Genomic DNA, 20,715 nt, shown 5'->3' with positions numbered 1-20,715 from the left:
GAGGCAATTTGAAGCAAACAGAGATTACTGCCCAGGGTTCTACAACTGGGCAAATGTTTAAAGCCACATCAGAATTAATGGATATATATTACTCATTTCCCAAATTTTGCTTGCTGTTTCTATCCAATATCAATTCCTTTTGGAGAATCATTCATTTGACCTGTTGATTACATAAAAGGTAAGCAACTAGAAACTGTACTTTCATAAGAGAAGTACTTTGGAGAGAAAAAATGATAGTGGTTTAGGTTTTTTTTCCTTCTTTTACACTTTCTTAGAAATTGATTAACATCATTTTACCAGGAATTGTATAAGCTAACTGTACTGCCAAACCAGTTGGTTTTTTAATGTAAAACTGAACTACAAGTTACCTTTATATTAATAAGGAGACATTTACTTTTAAGTTTTATTACTAGCTGGGTCTGAAGTCAGGCCTATCTGCTTGGGTTTTATCATCAGTAAAAACGGATAGAATAACAGCACCTATGTTCCAAGGTTGGGTCAAGGATAAAATGAGCTAATAATACTAGTAAAGTGCTGGTAAATTGTAAAGGACTCAATACATTCTTCTAGCTGCTATTATTTCCTCCAACTCTCTTACCTTCATCCTCATAGTTCATGCTTTAAAAAACATTCGCTCCAACTCATTTTAATAAAAAGTTTACAAAAAAAAGTTTGAGAAAAGGACACAACTAGGTACCTAAAACCAAGCTCTCCCATCTGCCCACCGAATGCTGAAGCGTCTCGTAGCCTACTGTACTTGCCCCAAACTTGCTGGGAACTTCAGTCCTCCATCCAGTCCCACTGAACCATCTGCATGGCCTTTCCCACGGAATATTCAAATTTAGTATTCCAGGAGGTGGGCGGCTGCAAGTTAAACCTTCTGACCACCCCACCAAACACCTCCACCTTCTGGGAAGCCTGTCTCTCTCTCGAGCTTCGAGAGGGCAGGCACTTGGCTTTTGCCTTTCTTGGTAAGGCCGGCGCTTGGCGCGGGGCCTGGCACACAGTAGGCCATTAATAAACGCTGACTGATTAAGAAAGATCCCTGAAGGGGACACGACATTGTTCCGGTCTCGGTTAGGCGTGCACATTCTGATACAACCAACCGCATTTTGGGGGAGAAGAGGCCTAATCTTGGTCACGCGATGACAGAACATAGAGGCACTGCACTAGCCAGTGACACCAGAAAAATCAATGCGCCTTCTCCCGCAGACCAAAGAGTCGCACGCCCGGTCCGGCCCGGCCCCCCGAAATACCCGACCATCCCGAGGCTTTCAACGCCTCCCCCGCCCGGCCCAAGAGGCTTCCAAACGGACACCGAGGCCGAGGGCGAGGCCCCGAGCGTCCGGACGCGTCCTCCTCCCCCTCCCCCAATGGCCGGGGCCGCGGGAGCCGGATGCCCGGCGGCGGCGGGCAAGGACACCCGAGCCGGCGACCGGGTCCGGAAGCAGAGACGCCAGACCCGAGGCCCGGGGAGCCGGCGCGCCGGGCGGGTCATCAACACCGCCGTTGCTAGGACTCCGGGGACAAGTCCGCCACCCGCCCGTCCGCCCGGCCCCCGCCGCGGCTCGGCACGGGCCGCCTCTCCCTGAGCTCCGGACCCTGGCAGGGCGCTCCCTTACCCGAAGGGGGTTGGCAGCTGACGGCGGGGAGGAGGAGGGGCTGGGCGGCGAGGCCCGCGGTCTCCTCTCGGCTCCGGCGCTGCTGGTGGTGCTGGTGGTGGTGGCGGCGACTCCTCGCGCTTTCCTTTTTTCTCCGTTTCTCCAACAACAAACAGGAAGTGCGTCAGACGTCAGAGCAACGCGGCGACGCTCCACTTCCCTTCCACCATTAAACCCACTGGGCTGGAGGCGGCGGCCGCGGTGGTAGTGGCTGCTGCGGCGTCTGCCCCAGGCCTGCGCTTCCTACGCCCCGCCCCCACGCCACCTTCCCGAAAATTCTCGGCTCTTCTTGGCGTATGCGCCGGCCGCCCGTGGCCGTTGGCGCCATCTGCCGGCCGCCGAGTTAGTGGCGGTAAGCGGAACTCCACTATGCCCACCATGGGCCCACCCGCGAAGTGGGGACACCCCAGACTCCCCGCTACCTCCTCCCCCCGCTTTTGAAATCCACACACACACGCACACATACGCATACACTCAGGTGCCCTTTAGGGATGTCAAAAGGCTGCGGTCCTAGACCCTTCCCGCCCTCCTCCGCTGCCCCTCCCCCCAGCGACCTTTAGGGCCCATGGGGGAGGGGAAGAGAGAGCTGTGGAGGCACCTTGGGGAGTCGGGGCGGGGGCCTGGGGTCCGACCCGCGGGGAAAGACTGTAGCCTTTATTAGCCGCCTGTGGTGTAAAGCGCAGGGCACTGAGTGAATGAACTTTCTATGCCATCTCATTTGTGCTGCCCTCCAGGAGTTTACAATCCCAGGGAAAGGAGAGCGTTCTTCCCCAAAATCTGCCCCGTCCCTCTGTAGGTCTTTCTGCCCCTCCCACTGACAAATCTAGTGGCCTTTTCTCAGTCTTCCTCCTGGACGTCTAAGCAGCATTTACTCTCGTAGATCACCTTTTTGTTCTGCTTTCACCGCTCATCAGCCCCCTTGGCAAGCTCTAAGTCTTCCTCTTTCTTCTCCCCATTGCTCTCACTTGGTGTCCCCATCAGTTCAGTTCAGTTGTTCCTTCTCTACAGATGGCAGTGGAAGGAGCTGGAGCCTGGAGTTCAAATGTGACCCTGGGGACAATTATTAGCTGTGTGACTCTGGCCAAGTTACTAAAATTCGGTTTGCCTCAGTTTCCTGATCTGTAAGATGACAATGATAGTGAAGTAGACAACCGAGAAATGACAAGACAGCAATGCCAATTGAAATTTAATAGGAGTGTATATTTAGCAGGGACTGCCTCCCTAATAAGGAAGATAGCCCAGAGTCTTCTGTAAGGTACATTTTTATAGAATAATATGTTGTTTAACAATGAAATACGTATTTCTAGTGAAGCCTTGATTACCTAGCAAAAACAAGAACAGACTTGTATCTGGGGCATACTTCTAACAAGAACAGACTTGTACTTGGGGTAGGTATGTTTCTAGTAATGCAGGTGAAAAGTTCCCTCATTATTGTGGCCTATCAGGTGGTTTCCAGGGACCCTAGTAGGGGTCCCCTTCTAGCAGGTTGTGACTGGGAGGGGGCTTTGGTGTTTTGGTGTATAATTTCTGGTGGGCACTTCACTCCCCCCTTTTTCTTGATCATAATTGAGACTCAGACTCAACTGAGTCCAAGGGGATATAGGTAGTTTGGAGGGCGAACAGATTAACGTCCTGGATCCTTTTTCTAACATAGGTGGACAGGCAATTTATGAGACACGGGGCCAGTAACAACCCCAGTAATAAAAGAGCAAGTGGTCCTATAAGGGAGGTTATAAGGGACGTCAGCTAGGGGGACCAATTGAAAAGGGACTGGTACCAAGACATGGATTGTTGACGGTGTGCCTCTCTGTCGGCCAAACTGTGCACAGTAGTCAGAGATTCCCGGAGCACCCCAGAATGGTTGGCGTAGAAGCAACAAGTCTCCCCAAGGGCCATACAAAGCCCCCCTTGTTTGAGAAATAGGAGGTCCAAACCTTGGCAATTTTAGAGGACTACTTTGGCCAGGAAAACTAAGGTGGTCTCCAGATAGGAGATCTGGTTCTCCAAGTGTTGATCATCCTTGTCATTGTTAAACATATGAGTGGAATCTTAAAGTTGCTTTAATTTGTATTCTCTGTTAGTAATTTAGAGCATTTTTTCCTATGATTGTTGATAGTTTGAATGTCTTCCTTTAAATACTGCCTATTCATATGCTTTGCCCATTTATCTATTGAGGAATGCCTTAGTTTTTTTTTTCTCTTTTCTTTTTTCTAAAGACTGATTCTCTTTATATTATCCATGCTAAAAGTACAGTGACTACTCCTGGGCTGATTCCACTGCTGATAAACACAGAAGTTTTGACCTGTACCATTTTGAACCTGGACTCCTTGGGCAGGGTAGCCCCTTGCTCCTGCAAATGAACCATATTCATTACAAACTTACTTTTTTTTTTGCTCTTTATTAATTTCTTTACTTTTAGTTTACAAATAATAAGTAGCATCTATCTAAAACCATCAGCAAGTAGTATATGTAATGAATGGGATGAAGCTAGAAGCATTTCCAGTAAGATCAGGGGTGAAACAAGGATGTCCACTATCACCCCTCTTATTCAATCTGGTACTAGAACTGTTCGCAGTAGCAATTAGAGAAGAATAAGAAATCAGAGGAATCAAATTAGGCAAAGAAGAGACCAAGCTATCACTCTTTGCAGATGATATGATGATATACTTAGAGAATCCTAGAGAATCAAGTAAAAAACTACTTGAGACAATAAATAAATTTGGCAAAGTTGCAGGATATAAAATAAACCCACATAAATCCTCAGCATTCCTGTATATTTCTAATGAGATTCAACAGCAACTGATAGAGAAAACCCATTTAAAGTTACTGTAGACATTATAAAATATTTGGGCATCTACCTGCCAAAACAAACCCAAGACCTATATGAACACAACTACAAAACACTTTTCACACAAATAAAGTCAGATCTAACTAATTGGAAAGACATCAATTGCTTGTGGCTGGGTGGAGCTAATATGATAAAAATGACAATTTTACCTAAATTAAATTATATATTTAGTGCCATATCAATCAGTTTACCAAAAAACTACCTTATGGACTAGAAAAAAATAGTAACAAAATTCATTTGGAAGAACAAAAGGCCCAGAATATTAAGGGAATTGATGAAAAGAAATGCTAGGGATGGTGGACTAGCTATACCAGATTTTAATCTGTATTATAAAGAAGCAGTCCTCAAAACTACTTGGTAGGGGCGGCCAGCTAGCACAGCAAGTAAGAGCACCGGCTCCAGTGTTGAGAAGACCTGGAGATCGAATCCCAGGCTCAGACACTTAGCACCCACCCAGAAACACCTGGCCGTGTAACCTTGAGCAAGTTACTTAACCCCGATTGCTTAGGGGAGGCCAGGTGGCTCAGCGAGTAAGAGCACCAGCTCCAGTGTCGGGATGACCTGGATCAAATCTGGGCTCAGATACTCAGCACCACACCCAGAAATAATAACTGGCCATGTAACCTTGAGCAAGTTACTTAACCCCAGTTGCTTTAAAAAAAAAAAAACTACTTGGTACTGGCTGAGGAATAGAGTAGTGGATCAATAGAATAGATTGGGCACACAAGACTAAGCAGTCAATGACTATTGTAATCTACTGTTTGATAAACCCAAAGACCCCAGTTTTGGGGATAAGAACTCACTGTTTGACAAAAACTGCTGGGAAAACTGGAATGTAGTATGGCGGAAACTGGGCATAGACCATTATCTAACACCATATACCAAAATTAAGTCTAAATGGGTGCATGATCTAGGTATAAAGGCTGATACTCTAAGCAATCGGGGAAAGCAAGGAATAGTTTACCTGTCAGATTTGTGTAGAGGGGAAGACTTTATAACCAAACAAGAATTAGAGGACATTATAAAATACAATATGGATAATTTTGATTACATTAAACTGAAAAGCTTCTGTACAAACAAAGCCAATGTAACCAGGATCAAGAGGGAAGTGGAAAATTGGGAAATAATTTTTACAACCTATGTCACTGATAAAGGACTCATTTCTAAAATATACAGAGAATTGAGTCAAATCTATAAGAATACAAGTCATTCCCCAATTGATAAATGATCAAAAGATATGAACAGACAGTTTACAGAGGAAGAAATTAAAGATATTTATAAGCATATGAAAAAATGCTCTAAATCACTGTTGATTAGAGAAATGCAAATCAAAACAACTCTGAAGTACCACATCTCACCAGTCAGATTGGCTAAGATGACAAAACAGGAAAATGACAAATGCTGTAGAGGATGTGGACAAATTGGAACATTAATGCATTGCTGGTGGAGTTGTGAACTGATCCAACCATTCTGGAAAGCAATCTGGAATTATGCCCAAAGGGCTATAAATAATTACATACCCTTTGACCTAGCAATACCACTTGTGTGGTTGCATCCCAAAGAGACCATAGAAGTGGGGAAAAGACCCATATGTACAAAAATATTTATAGGAGCTCTTTTTGTGGTAACAAAGAATTGGAAATTAAGGGGGTGCGCATCAATTGGGGAATGGCTGAACAAGTTGTGGTATATGCATGTAATGGAATACTATTGTGCAATAAGAAATGAGGAGCAAATGGACTTCATATTTACCTAGAGAGGCATATACAAACTGATGCTGAGTGAGAAGAGTAGAGCCAGGAGGAATTTATACACAATTACAGACACAAAGTGTGTATGACGACCAACTTTGATAAACTGGACTCTTCTCAGCAATCCAGAGTCATAAGTCAACCCCCAAAAGACTCATGATGGAGAGAGATGTTTACATGCAGAAAAAGAACTGAGATTTAACCCAGATTGAAGCAAACTACCTGCCCTTTTTCGTTTTCTTGTTTGGTTTTGTTTCCTCTTTCCCGTTCTTCATTCCATCTGTTACAATCCTTCTTTATAACCTGACTAATGCCTAATGTAAAAATATTTGCAGATACTATACTTGATTCTATGCTGCCATGGGGGGGAGGGAAGGAGGGGGGAAGGAGGGGGGAAGGGAGAGAAAATTTGAAACTCCAGGAATTGTGGTAATGAATCTTGTAAACTAAAAGTAAATAAATTAATAAGGACAAAAAAAAAAGATTCATTTCCACAATTCCTTGAGTTTCAAATTTTCTCTCCCTCCCACAAACTTACTTCTGATACTCTAGTATTCTCAAGATCAAGAGATCTTGTACCAAATATTAAGCCATTTACTCTTCCCTATCAGTGACCAATAAAGGAACTGACTTATCTCAAAGCACCAAACACTTCATCACTGAGTCAAATATATATGTTTAACCAGATGGAGAATCTCTGTTCATGCTTGTGCATGAACAAGTATCCCTATACATGTATACTTACTATCTTTATATAAAACTCATTTGTATCAATAAGTAAGACCTTGTTAAGACCTTTGCATTGTAGAGATTTATTCCCTCTCCCCTATGGGATCTGGGTTAGCATTTCAAATGCAAAATCCCAAGGCCATGGCCTTCCCACTTGAAAGAACCGAAGGTCAATTTTCTGGTATTTGCCAGATAATTTAAGGAAAAATTCCTTGGGAAGATTCATACCCATGCCATGTCACTTGGCATGTATCTTATAAAAGTTCATTGTTCTCTTTTGCTAAAACCAGACAAAGTCTCCCCCACTTTGCCTAATAATAACTTCACACATAGGTTTCTATCTGGGCTTAGATGACCTTATAGCATAGATAAGACCCTCCACATGCCTTTTGTTAGCAAACCTTGAGTTTATAAGGGAAACATTCCAGTTGCATACTTTCATCCCCCTCAATCATTTTCTGTGCTCAAAGATCCCATAGCATAACTTTGGATATAAAGATAGCAAGTAACATCTTGCTACCCACCAATAACCATCCTCAAAGCTCCCCTACAGGAGGAATATCTGTAACACATGTCAGAAACGTGTGAAAGTCCAGGAAGACATCTTCAGAACTGTTCCACCACCTCAATTCAGATATGATTCAGAGGACCACAGCATCCCAGTTCCATCTCCAGCTCTCCCAAGGCCTCTGGGGACTAAACATATCCTTTTTAGATAGACTTTTTTCTTTGGACTTTTTCCTTTCCTCTCCTAGTGTAGATAATATAGTCACTCATTTGGAAATGTCTTTGACAGCAAAATGTAGGATCTAAACAGAGTTAGAGCCCTCAAAGACAGTGAGTGGCCCTAATTTATCAAGCCATATTAAAAGTGACATCTAACTTGCAACTATGGTTGAAAGACAATAATTTAATTGGTAATAGCAAGTTTTCAGATTGAATTGTAGAACATTCCATAGGAATTCATGGACAGTATGATGGTGACAGCTATGATGGGCTATTTGATTTCCCTTAGGTCTTATGTCCACAGGACATTAAAACACAATAAAAAAAAAAGTGAAATACTAACTTAGATTAGAAAGAATGGCTTCCCATGCTGGGGGACACAGAAGTGCCATAGCTCCAACCGCTGATCTAAGAAAAGGGGCTGGCAGTACATCAAGTCACTTTGCCAATGTTGAGATGGAGCTGATAGTGCTGAAACAAAAATCTAACAATGTTATTCCCCAGCTCTAGTAAAGCACTTCCAAATCTAGCTCCAGTCTACCTGGCCAGGCTGATTGCCCCTACTTTTCATTCCAGCTAAACTGGCCTATTAACTGTTGACTACACAGGCAATTCCCTTTCCAATTCCATGCCTTTGCACAAACTGTGCTTCAGGCCTGTAATGCACTCCTCACCTCCAGTTCACCAGAATCCCTACTTTCTTTCAAGGTTCAGCCCCAGGCCTTTCCAGATTTCCTCCCAGTGTTAGTTCCCTCCCCCACCATTACTTATATTTACTTTGTAGATGTTACTTATAGGTGCCATTGTGAGGATTGAATTGGCAGATTAGTACTACTTTCTCCTCCTCCTCCTCTTTCCTTTCTTAGGGGAAAACTACCTTAGAAAAACCTCTCCCACCATACTTATCTCCTCCCACTGAGATAACTAGAGACTGGACTTTCCCTTCTTTGTGTCTTCTGCTCCCCAAGGGAAACAAAAAGCAGTTCTTGGGTCTCTTGACCCCCTCTTCACTCCTCAGAATGCTTTTTTGGTCTAAATTCACAGTCAAAAGGAATGCTGAATTTCAGCTGGGGGATAATGAAAATACAGTTGTATTTTTTTTTCCTATCCAAGTTCACAGACCTCCCCCTAAAATCTATGTTGTGGTGTTCTCGGTACCTCCAGTTAAAAACCTCTGCCTTAAGGGACTCTAGACCAAGCTCCTTTCCCCTCCCCCATCCTATTCTCAGGATTGGAGACTTTTTTAGACACCCAAATTTGTGTGGATTAATTAGCCTAGAGGCAGAAGCCCAGATTCACTTTGAATTCTGCACATGGAAATTTATAGAACTATTAAAATAAGAGCTCATCATGCCCGGAGGTAGGCCCTAACAGTGAAGCTGGAATGTAATTTCAAATAAATCGAAAGGTTTAGCCATTTGTACTTGCTGAATATGACCAACATGTCAAGAAAAACACATTTCTGGGTGTCCCATAAATTCATATGAAGAAAGAACAATGTCAATAGAAAGAAACCACTAAAAACATAAAGAAACAAATTACCAACAGCTGCCTAATAACAAACATGCATGGTGTAGCGGCAAGCACCCCAGCATCCCCAGGGTGTCTGCCAGCACAGGTTCTTGGATCTGCTTTGATAAAGGAAAGCAACTCAAAATGGGTTAACAAGCTTACTTTAATCAGTCAGATATGTATCATTCACCTAGTTCAGGGGAAAAAGGTCAGCACCCCGAACTTCAAAGTATACAGACAGAATCATCAAGACAAAAACAGATTTCCAAACTGTCCAACCATTACATCCATACTAAACAACATCTGGGTTTCAAAGCAGGGGGGCTCTGGACAATGGCTTTCCAAAGTTACATCTGATCAAATCACATAACACTTCTCAAAGTGAGCCCCAAAACAAAGCTACACATCAGGGCTTAAATATAGCCTTCTCCTGGCTCAGAGAATGTAACAACCTTATTGACTCACTGGCCAATCAAGAAGTATCTACTGAAAAACAAGCCTCCCACCCCAGGCTCCAGGTGCACTTTAGCCTAGGGGCAGGGAAGATCTTTAAATTTACATTCCCATTACACATGGGAGGGGGAAAAACTCTTTGTGGAGCTTCCTCATAGTTCTCATAGAGGGACAGGCACTTCTCAGTGTAAAACTGAAGATTTTATTTTAATTCTACTTTTTAGACAGTCCAGCTGGCATAAGTTTTAATACAATCCTACTGGGTAAATCCAACTCCTCACTTATGTAACTTCACCTTTCACCTACATTCCAGGAGAAACTTGCCTAAAGGTTAAACTTTTGTCTTCAAATTACCTCAGCTCCGGACTGGACTCAATTATTTTATGAATTGAAACTCCACCCTAGAATCACCTACTTTTATAGCCTCACACTCAATCAACTTATCTCAAATTCAGATAGATACAATCCAAGCAGTAGTGGCCTGAGTATTCAACTAATACTATCATATTTGAGGATTACTCCCTTCTCAAATGTCCTCATTAAAATGGCTACCAATTGCTATAGTAACACCTTTGCCAAGGGAGGTCCAAATGAGCTATTATCAAGCCAATCATAAGGATAACACAGCCTGTCAACCCACCCTCAGTGTCTTTAGTCTTTAAACAAGAGCACAGACTTAATTTATTTCTACTGGATAGCCTAATGGGTGCATTAATCATTCCCAGACCACTGTCTCTCAGGTCACCTCACTTTTCAAATGTAACACCAGTAAAAGGTCAGCTTTCCTTGTCATAAAGCCAAAGATTAAGGCAGTTGGCTGCCAGAGTTTACTCTTAGAGCAAAATCCTAACAGCCATAGTAGTCCTGTGGTTTTCCTGCCACCACTAAGAACCTCAGCCCCATCTTCCTTCATTCTATGTCTCTACCCTCAAAGCTCCAAATGCTTTTTAAATTTCCTGCTGTTGAGTTTCCCTTTTGCAACCTTCCAAACTTCCTTAACTCTACTAGTAACTTCACCCTACTAAACCAGGCCATGTTTCCATTGTTTTCTGCCTAGAGACTGTTCTTGAAGATATAGGAGTACCCCAGTACAAATTGCAGGAGTCCATATGTTGAGGTCACCATAAAATGTTGAGGTATAGGGTTAGTTAGGGGTGCTCGAGAGCCCAAAATACGAACACACTGGGTCCTGTGTAATGTAATGCCAAGCAAAGGCAACTTCCCAGGTTCAAAATACCAGCATAGGTGCTCTCTATTTTATTCAGTGACAAACCAAGAACAGAGAAGATCGAAACATGACATCATTCAAAATACAGCATTTACTAAGTGTGATTAAATAATCTTCAAGTACTACCCCACCCCAGGACCTTCCATTCATTCAATCAATTACAAAGTCCCTGTTCTAAATACTTCTCCACCCCTAGGCTATACCTTAATTAAGTCCACTACAAAACCCTTCTTCTCAAATGGAGATTAGTTTTCAAACATAAGTAAAGTACCTTCATTTGTCAATCACAGAGCACAATAAGGTCAAAAGTTCCCCACCCCTGGATCACAATTGAATCTATCCCAGAGTTACATCAAGTTTAAACACAGCACTTAATACCCAAATGGAGGTCTTTTCTTCATCTTGACACGAGGCAAGTTCTCAGCAATTTTAGTTCCTGGGGAGACAAGGCTTAGCAAGGCCATAAGATACATTGCCAGTCCCTTCATGAATTTATCCTCTGTCTGTAGAACAGTCCTAGAACCCCTGAACACATTAGCAAAGTCCTCTCCCAGGATTTCTGTAAACATCCAACAAGAAAATCCTTCTTCAGGGCTTCCGAACCAACAGAAAGGTTCCCAGACCCCTGCAACAACAGCACTGTCCCTCACCAGTGGACAGTATTCACTCTCTGTCTGCAGGACAGTCTCAGGGCTTCTTAACCAAATGCCAGGTTCCAGGACTTCTTCAACAAAAGGACTGTCTTTCACCAGTGGACAAATCTGGCAAAACAACATCAAAACAGACAGACAAAGTACCAGCAAAACAGCCATGTCTCCTCAGTCCTTGGCAGCTCAGGGGGCAGGTCTCAAAAGTCCAGGGCAATTCAAAGCGGCCACCAGCAATTCTCTTAATTCTCTTAGTCTCTCTCTCTCCACGAGGTGCTGCTTCCAAAAAAAAAAGGTCTTCCGCCTCTCTCTAGTGTCTCTCCAAATCTACATCACCAGCTCCTCCCAGTTCAGGACTTTCTTTTCACATCAACAAGCCCATCCCACAGGTGGGATTAACAAACTCTGGGTTTTAACACAATCAATTTGAAAACCAAGCCAATACAGGGGAATCTTTAATTGCCATTACTATCACATCCTGGTAAATGAATTCGACTCAAGTCTTCTCTCAGCCAAAGAAAAGCAAAGTTTATTAAAAGTTTGCCATAATGGGTAGACTCATAAAGAGCCTAGGTATCTGTGATGCTTGTACTGGACAAGCCAGCCAGAATAATCTGACAAAGACTGAGTCTGCACTAGATCATTCTCAGGTGCTCTTACACCTCATGGAGGCAAGATGGGGTCTCATACAGAAAGGTTGTGGGAGGAATCTAGGGGTGGTCTAGAGGAAGAGTTTGGGGAGGGTCTTCAGGAAGAGTCAAATGAAGTCAGACTCCAGTAATGAGAGATTAAGGGGGAGGCGGGGGGAGTAGCTAAAGGCTACCAAGAGATGAGATGATGGAGGGCTAGGCCAGTGTAAGGGTGTATAGATATTTTGGGAGGATCAAGGGTAGAATGTAGCTAGATAATGGAGGGCTGGGCTAGTAACTGAAATTTGGGCTGAGCTATAAGGAAAAGCTAATGGCTCACTTGGGAAGATTCTTAGAGGTTCCCAGAGGCTATAGCTCATCACCTATTGCTAGTTCTTGCAGCTTTATTCTGCTATCACATCTGGCTCCAAAAGGTACCACTTATATATTTGTATACACATATGTACATGTACATACATACACACTTTGTATTTACTTATCTGTGTATATATATTTGGAATCCTCTTGCTTCCTGGACTTTCAACACTCAGCTCAAATACTACCTCCTTCAGGAATCCTCCCACTGACTGCTTAGGGTCTTCTTTCTGAGTTTATCTTTCTTTTACATTGTATATATCTTAAAAACCTGCTATAGAAGGAAAAAAACAGGGACTTGTGACATTCCAAATATGACAGGATAAAACATCCTTGATTCTGTTTAAATTCAAGTTACTTACAAATATCAAGCCAGGCAGTATCCATTCCACCTCAAAGCTAGATTCAGGAATAGGTAGGGAACATTCCTTTTCAAAGGAATCCCATGGGTAAACTGAGCCAGGAGGGATCCCATCCCAGATGGAAGCTAAGATTGTCCCTCCAGCCTTTACCAAATGCAGACTGTCCACAGTACAGGATCACATTTCCTCTGAGTAGCTTGTGACATTTTCTCAGATACTGATTTAATGCAGATAATTATACCCAAATTCAAACTCAAAATAAAATTTAGTTATGGTCCCAAATGCGTTTTACCTTAAACAACAAGCCTCACCAATCACAGCTTAGAGCCAGTTATAATTATTTCTATTCTCTTGTAGCAGCAATAAGCAATAAAGATTTATCAGGTCACACAACTGTAAGGAATTCCATTTACCATCTTTCCTTCTGAAATCTAAAAGCCAATTGATAAAAATCCTTTTTAATCCTTGCAACTTTTTAGCAAGTTAGGTTCATTTAAAACTATATGACTAAAACTGTTCCTTTCCCAATGACCTTGACTGTTCTGAATGGGCAGAACTAGTCAGAATAAAGTTGTCACAGTTTTAGGTTTTAGCATTAAAACAGTAGCCCAATAACTTAGTTAACAGTCTTACAATTTTAAACAATCTTAACTGAAACTTCCTTTTTTAAACAAAGACAGACTTGGAAGCTTAAGATTTTCCCAAATTACAATACTCCAAAACTTTAAGAAAAGCTGCTTCTCATACAGCACAGATAGTACAGCTGTTTACCAGTAACAATATAAATAAAAACAAATGAATTACCAATCTTATGACCTTAAAACTCCACATGAAGTTATACTGAAATAAAATCTTTTTTTTTGATGCCATACAACCAATCAACTTATGATCACTGCATATTTCCAGAATAGCCAAAAAGTTAAATGAACAATCAGCTATCACAGTAAATATCAGCAGTATTATTACTACTTGTTTGTATCCCAAATATAAGAGCTTTAAACCATCACATATTATAACATAAAAAATCCAATTCACATGAAATAAACATTTTAACATAGCGTTAGCAGAACTAATAATAACATAGTTAGTTTTACACAACTTTTTCTCCAACTTTTAGTTTCAACAAAATTCAGATTGAAAACTGCTTTTTGTCACTCAATTTTTACAGTATAAGAGGATTTTACAATTTAGATTTTAAAATTTAGAGATACCATAATAAAACAATGACGTTATGACATTAATTGCATTTCTAATTCATCACATACCAAAATTATTGATAGAAAATTAGGCTTACCAAGTGCAGAGGCATTTCTCCTCTCCCCACAGTTGCAGAGCTTGGTTGTGGACCCAGGGGTTTGATTTCAGGGTACCCAGGGGCCTTTCCTTATCTGATCTGGTGAGAGAGGCTTTAACAAAATCTGCTCAAATGTTTTTAGCTGTTCTAACTTTTACTCCAATAAATTCTATGTGTCCACTCCTTAGAAACTTCTTTGAAAGTGATAGCTTTGACTTCTCTAGCAAGGGGAGAGGGAGTGGCACCTACTCCCTTATTTTGAACCCAAAAATCTCACCTTTCATATCAAATCTTAGAAAATATTCCAATTTGCCTAAATGCCAAATAGTAAAATGAATTCTGACTTTTCTTCAGCATCAAATTAGGAGTGACACTTTTCAAAAATGACCAGAATGCATTCAGTTGCCTTTTAGTTACATTCTGTTACACAAAACTTTCCTCTTTTAGGTGAGGCAGGAAATAGTTAAATGTTAGTCTACCTGCCTCTTTGTTCTGAGGGAGAAGATTCCCTCCCTTTCTTATCACCTTCTCCTCTCTCCACTTGGCCAGAGTGGAATGAAGAGGAGGAGATTTTCAAACTTTTAAAGATCTTAAAACTTCTGTTCACAAACAAGACAATATTTTGCTCTCTTTCTCTCCCTTTCTAGCCTACATTCAGCAGCAAGGGAAAGGAGGAGGAAGGAAAGAGATATCAGCATTTCAAAGGAATGTCCTGCAGTCCAGCTGCAGTTTAAAGCTTAGAGATGTCATATTACTCACACACACTCATTCACACAGAGACAGAAAGAGAGAGAGAGAGAGAGAGAGAGAGAGAGAGAGAGAGAGAGAGAGAAGCTGACAGGAAGGCTCAAAAGCTCACAGAGGATTTCTGGAACCCTTGGCACAAATCACACTTTCTTGGCCCTCAAATAGATGCCAATTGGGGCCAGGTAAGATTGCTTTGAGATAGCCTAAGCACAGACCCCCAAGTGTAGGGGGAAAACAAGCCCATCCTTTCAACTTGAAGTCTTGAAGACCAAGTGTTTTTCAGTTGTACAAAAGATATTCCAGAGGTGAGTCCTGGGGTATGGAATGAGACTGACCCATTAGTTTTTTGGAGGGGGAAAAGCAGGACAATTGGGACCTCCCCAGGTTCACACAACTAGTACGCCACCTAGCTGACAAAAGTCACTTGTTGCTTTTCTGTGATGCAGCACAAGAAAAAGCCTTGCCTAAAATATATATATATATATATATTTTATTGTCCATTAAATATATTGTCCCTGGACAGGGCATCCCCCATCCATGTGGGATGTGTCCCAGGTCCATTAAAGAATAGGTGCTTGAATGAACCCAACATACAGGATGAGAGAGAAGGGGTGAAGGGAATTTACCAGAACTCCAAGAAAGCTTGAGACCACAGATTTATCCTGGCTGGCTCGCCAAAATGATGAGGGATGGTTCCCTCTAGGTTCAGCAGGAACTCTGATCTTATCCAAGACCAGAAAACCTGCAATAGCATCTGGAAAGAATTCAAGGTCTCAGGCTTAATTGGAGTGAGAGTTGTAGAAGTTTATTGTTATGCTTCTATGAGAAGTGGGCAAGAGTCCTTTAGGGGACCTGTGAGTGAGAGTGGTACATGCTTTTACTTTTAAAGGGTAGGGCTGCCATTGTCAGGGCTGACCAGATGGAGGGAAGGGACCTCAGTGCATAGATAAAGGTTAGAGCTCACTGAGAGGAACTTGTAACTTTAGTGCATAAATAGTTCAGATGAGATTTGGGCCAGCCCAGAGGAGACATGAAGCAAGAACAAAGGAGTATTTGGGCCAGACTGGAGGAGACATGAAGAGATTAAGTACGAACAAAGGAGTCACAAGTTGTTGCCTAGGCAGAGTGAGGATAGGGGGAAGGGGCAGAGTTTGAGGCTGGGAAAGGGATTTTACAAATTGCTATTACAATTTTACAATACAAATTGCAGTTACAATTGTACAAACTGGTTTTACAAATTGGTTTTACAAATTGATTTAGACCCCAGGTACCCCATCAAAATGACCTGTGGCAAATGGTTGAATTTGTCAATCCTATTGATACTTTTCTTTTGGCTTTCTCTCTAATGCTTAGGGAAAAAATTTTTTTCACTACTTCAATTTCTCTAAATATAGTCATTTTGGGTTTCCCATGAAAAGTTTAAAAATATAGTTTGAAGCTCCTTGAAAATGTAAAATGCTGTAGAAATGCTATTGTTGACCCACAATGGAAGTTATAACCATATTCATAACTAGTTGAACATTTATTGAATTTCCTCTCATGTATACCCTTGAGATCCATGAGTAAACGGCACTTTATTAACAACACTTTATATATTTATAAATGCTTATTAATAGTCTCAAACTGAGAACCCTGAGTTCATATTCTCAGCAGCCATAGTGGACTTCCCCACTTCAAAATAATTTAAAAGATTGCTTTTTATTCTGCATTAATTTCATTTCCATTAGAACATTTTTATGGCTCCCAATAGAATACCCGTGGCATGTACCCAGAACAATAAAGCAGTTGGTAGAACTTTATGTTCACTCTAGTGGTTTTTATAAGTGTCCATTGCAAATGGGGACATTAACACAACATTTCACCTGAAATGTTCATCTCTAGTTATAATTGGTTTAGTTGTCAAGAAAAATATAAATAACTTGGTTTGTGTCTCACATCAAAACTGAGGGAAACAACACTGAGAGTAAAATTCATTCAGCAATATGCAAAGGTCTTGGCACTGTCATATATAAGCAATATCTACAATAGCAGATTGTTGGGTTTTTATTTCTCTTCAAATGTTGACAACACTGTCTTCCATCAATTTTCTGCATTTTATGTTTAAACAATTACCAACAGTAAATGTGATGTAAACTTGAAATGGGAGCAACACATACAAACATGTGAGTATAAAATAAAGAATAACTTAAAGATATTTTCAGGTCAATAAAACCTATTAAATAAGTCAATGAAAAGGCATTTATTAAACATTTACTATTTTGCCAGGTACTGGATTAAGCACTGGGTACACAAATAGAAAAACAAGTTAGTCCTTGCTTTCTAGGAGGTCACATTCTAATTGAAGGAGAAAACATGTATAGGAAGGTGTGGCTGCCAGGAGAATGGAAAGTCCTAAGGGTTCAGTGGAAAGGTGAGCAATAAGACTCAAGGGTCCTTGGGATGCACTGGCAGACCAAATAGTAATGTCTTCTTATCTGAAGGAATAGCAGGAGGACAATTGGTAAGACTCAGTGGACCTTAGGTTGCAGTGGCAAGACAGATAAGACTTGGCAATTCTCTAGCTTGTCTAAAGGATTATAGTTAGTGTCTTCTGCCATCTAAGAGCAGGAGATAGTGCTGAGAAAGTCCAGCCCGACACCACAGGGAAGAGAAGAATGCTTTGAGGGGTTGGAGTAGAGTGGAGATGCTGATGGTCAGTATCTAGCCAGTCTGGAGAGGTGAAAGAGAGCACTGGCAGGAAGGTCCAGGGAAGGATTTTCCTATAGTGCCTGCTCCTGCCAGATGGAATTGTGCAGGCCCTTCAATGCCAAGCTAAATTTGGATGTTGTCTAATAGGCAACACAATATTTTCAGAATATTAATCTGCAAGTATGATTAGATGATCTAGAAAATACATTGTAACAGTAAAGACTATAGAGACAGAGAGTGGTCAGTCAGCTTTTTTCAGTAGTTCAGACATGGCACGATTAAAAAACTTGAAAATTGACTTTGAAAGGAAAAAATGACTTGCACTATTGTATTAAAAGTGGAAAGTCAGGGAGGGAGGAGCCAAAAAAGATCTAGACTAATAATGGTAATTGATAATTATTGAAACAGTGGTAATGAAGAGGTTACCCATAAAGAGGGTTAGGGTTGCTCTGGAGACCCGAAAATACCAACATCCTGCTGAATGAAGTTAACTCAAGTATTCTCAGCCAAAGTAAAGTAAAGTTTATTAGAAGTTCGCTTGTATTGAACACAGAATATAAGACCCCACCACGTGAGATGGGGTCTTATATACAGAAGGTTGTGAGAGGAATCTAGGGGTAATCTAGAGAAGGAGTTTGGAGAGGGTCTTCAGAAGGAGTTAATGAGGTAAATGAATGATTAAGGGTAGGAAGTTGCTGGAGGCTACCTGGAGACTACAGACAATGGTGGGCTAGACCAGTTGAAGGGTGGATTGATATTTTGATAGGGTCAAGGGTGGGAAGTAGACAATGGAGGGCTAAGCTAGTAACTGAGGTCTGGGCCCACCCACAATGTAAGGCTTATGGCCTCATGCAAATGCCTCATCAAAGTGAGATGATTTAATCAGTGTTCAAGGAGGTTCCCAGAGCCTGCACCTCATCAGTAATACAAGTTGAAGGAGGAAGGAAGTTTGATTTGGTGAGAAAGAGGAGGTCTGATTTTAGACATCTTAATTTTTAAGTGAAAGGATATCCAAAGAGAAATGTCCAGCAAATAGTTGGAAATATGGGGCTAGAGCTTATGGAAATTTTTTAAAAATCACAGAAATTAGAGTTGGAAAAGTCCTCAGAGACCACCTGACCTAACAGCCTTTGGAGAGGGAAGTGACTTGTTCTAGTTTATACAGATAATAAGTAAAAGTCAGTTTTCAAACCAAGTTTCTCTAAATTCAAATGCTATGCTTTTTCACGTGATTTCCATTGAAGGGTGTCCAGTGGATCTCCAAAGTAGAGCACAGAGTTGAATATAAGACCTGGAATATACCTAACTAGGAAACCATAACCCCAAACCATACCAGACCTCTTCCAGCCTTGGGCTATCTAGAAAGAAGAATCTGTCTTCACCCAAGCCCAAACAGAACACAATAGAGCTTCCATAGAGTATCTTTGATTAAATCAATACACATCTTGGGTGGGGGTTTGACCAGGATAAGGATACTCAGTTAATACTCAGATACTCAGATAATCTCATTGTCAGAAATGTCCTTCTGAAGAAAAACTGAACTTAAAGTCAGGACTTTGAATGAAGGGGGTCAGGGGAAGCTCTGAGTTTCTAAGATGATTACTAAGAAAAGTCATTCTTTACAGCCTCAAAGAAAAATGTGAATTGGTCTCAGGCCCAAAAAAAATTTAGGGAGGAGCTAAAATAAGATTTCAAAAATCAAGTAAGAGAGGTAAAGGAAAAAAATGGGAAAAGAAATTAGAGGGATGGGGGCAGTTAGGTGGTGATGAATAGAGCACCAGCCCTGGAGTCAGAAGGACCTGAGTTCAAATCAAGCCTCAGACACTTAATACTTACTAGCCGTATGACCTTGGTCAACCCACTTAACCCCAACTGCCCTGCATCCCCCCCTCCAAAAGGAAAAAAATAAAACAAGAAATGAGAGGTATGCAAGAAAATAATGAAAAAAGAGTCAACAGCTTGGTAAAGGAAGCACAAAAGATATTGAAGAAAATAAAACCTTAAAAATGGAATAAGCTAAATTATAAAAGAGGCACAAAAATTCATTGAAGAAAGCTTTAAAAGCGGACCTGGCCAAATGGAAAAAGAGATACAAAAATTAACTGAAGAAAAAAATTCTTGAAAAAAGTAGAATTGGCCAAATGGAAAAGGAAGTACAAAAACTCTTTGAAGAAAATAATCCCTTAACATTCAAATTGGATAAGTGGAAGCTAATGATTACATGAGACTTCAAGAAACAGTCAAACAGAAGCAAAAAAATGAAAAAAATTTAGGAAAAATAGGAAATGTATCATTGGAAAAACATCTGAACTGGAAAATAGACCAAGGAAAGATAATCTTTTTTTTTTTTTTGCTTTTTGGAGGGCATTTGGGGTTAAGTGATTTGCCCAAGGTCACATAGCTAATTTTTGTGTTAAGTGTCTGAGGTCAGATTTGAACTCAGGTCCTCCTGACTCCAGGGCTAGTGCTCTATTCACTTCTCCACCTAGATGCCCCAAGGAGAGATAATCTTAAGAATTATTGGACTATCTGAAAGCCATAATCAAAAAAGAGCCTCTAGACATATTTCAAGAATTAATAAAGGAAAATTGCACTGATATCCTGGGGGTAAAAAAGAATTTGAAAGAATCTACTGAACAGCTCCTGAAAGAGATCCCAAAATGAAAACTCCCATGAATATTATAGTCAAATTCCTGAGCTCCAAGGACAAGGAAAAATATTGTAAGCAGCCAGAAAGAAACAGTGCAAATGTTAGAAAACTACAACAAGGATAACACAAGATTTAGCAGCTTCCATGTTAAAGGAACAGAGGGCTTAGAATATTATATATTAGAAGACAGATGAGCTAGGATTACAACCAAGAATCATCTACACAGCAAAACTGAGGATAATCATTCAGCAGCAAAAAAAAAAAATGGATATTTAATGAAATATAAGAGTTTCAAGTATTCCTGATGAAAAGACCAGAGCTGAAAAGAAAATTTCACTTTCAAATACAAGACTCAAAAGAAACACAAAAAGGTAAACAAGAAAGAGAAATCATAAGGAATTCAATAAGATTAAAC

The 20,715-nt window shown here is 41.0% G+C and overlaps 1 protein-coding gene across 2 annotated transcripts in view; it reads right to left on the bottom strand.

The window, feature by feature from the left end:
- The window catches only part of DNAJB6 (DnaJ heat shock protein family (Hsp40) member B6), a 127,131-nt gene extending 125,267 nt beyond the window's left edge, over nucleotides 1-1,864 (bottom strand). The window contains exon 1 of one of the 2 annotated variants that reach the window (XM_069084567.1): nucleotides 1,623-1,864. The gene's annotated coding sequence lies outside the window, so the exon portion shown is untranslated. The remainder of the gene's footprint in view (nucleotides 1-1,622) is intronic. The other variant, XM_069084562.1, reaches the window with a different exon arrangement.
- Between the last annotated feature and the right edge of the window lie 18,851 nt (nucleotides 1,865-20,715).

The sequence above is a fragment of the Petaurus breviceps genome, unplaced genomic scaffold (assembly GCF_028583685.1).
Source record: "Petaurus breviceps papuanus isolate PSGF00001 unplaced genomic scaffold, PetGlider_PUasm1.0 115, whole genome shotgun sequence".
In the NCBI taxonomy this organism is placed as follows: Eukaryota; Metazoa; Chordata; class Mammalia; order Diprotodontia; family Petauridae; genus Petaurus; species Petaurus breviceps.
The sequence above is the reverse complement of the archived record's forward strand: the minus strand, read 5'-3'. Positions and strand labels throughout refer to the sequence as shown.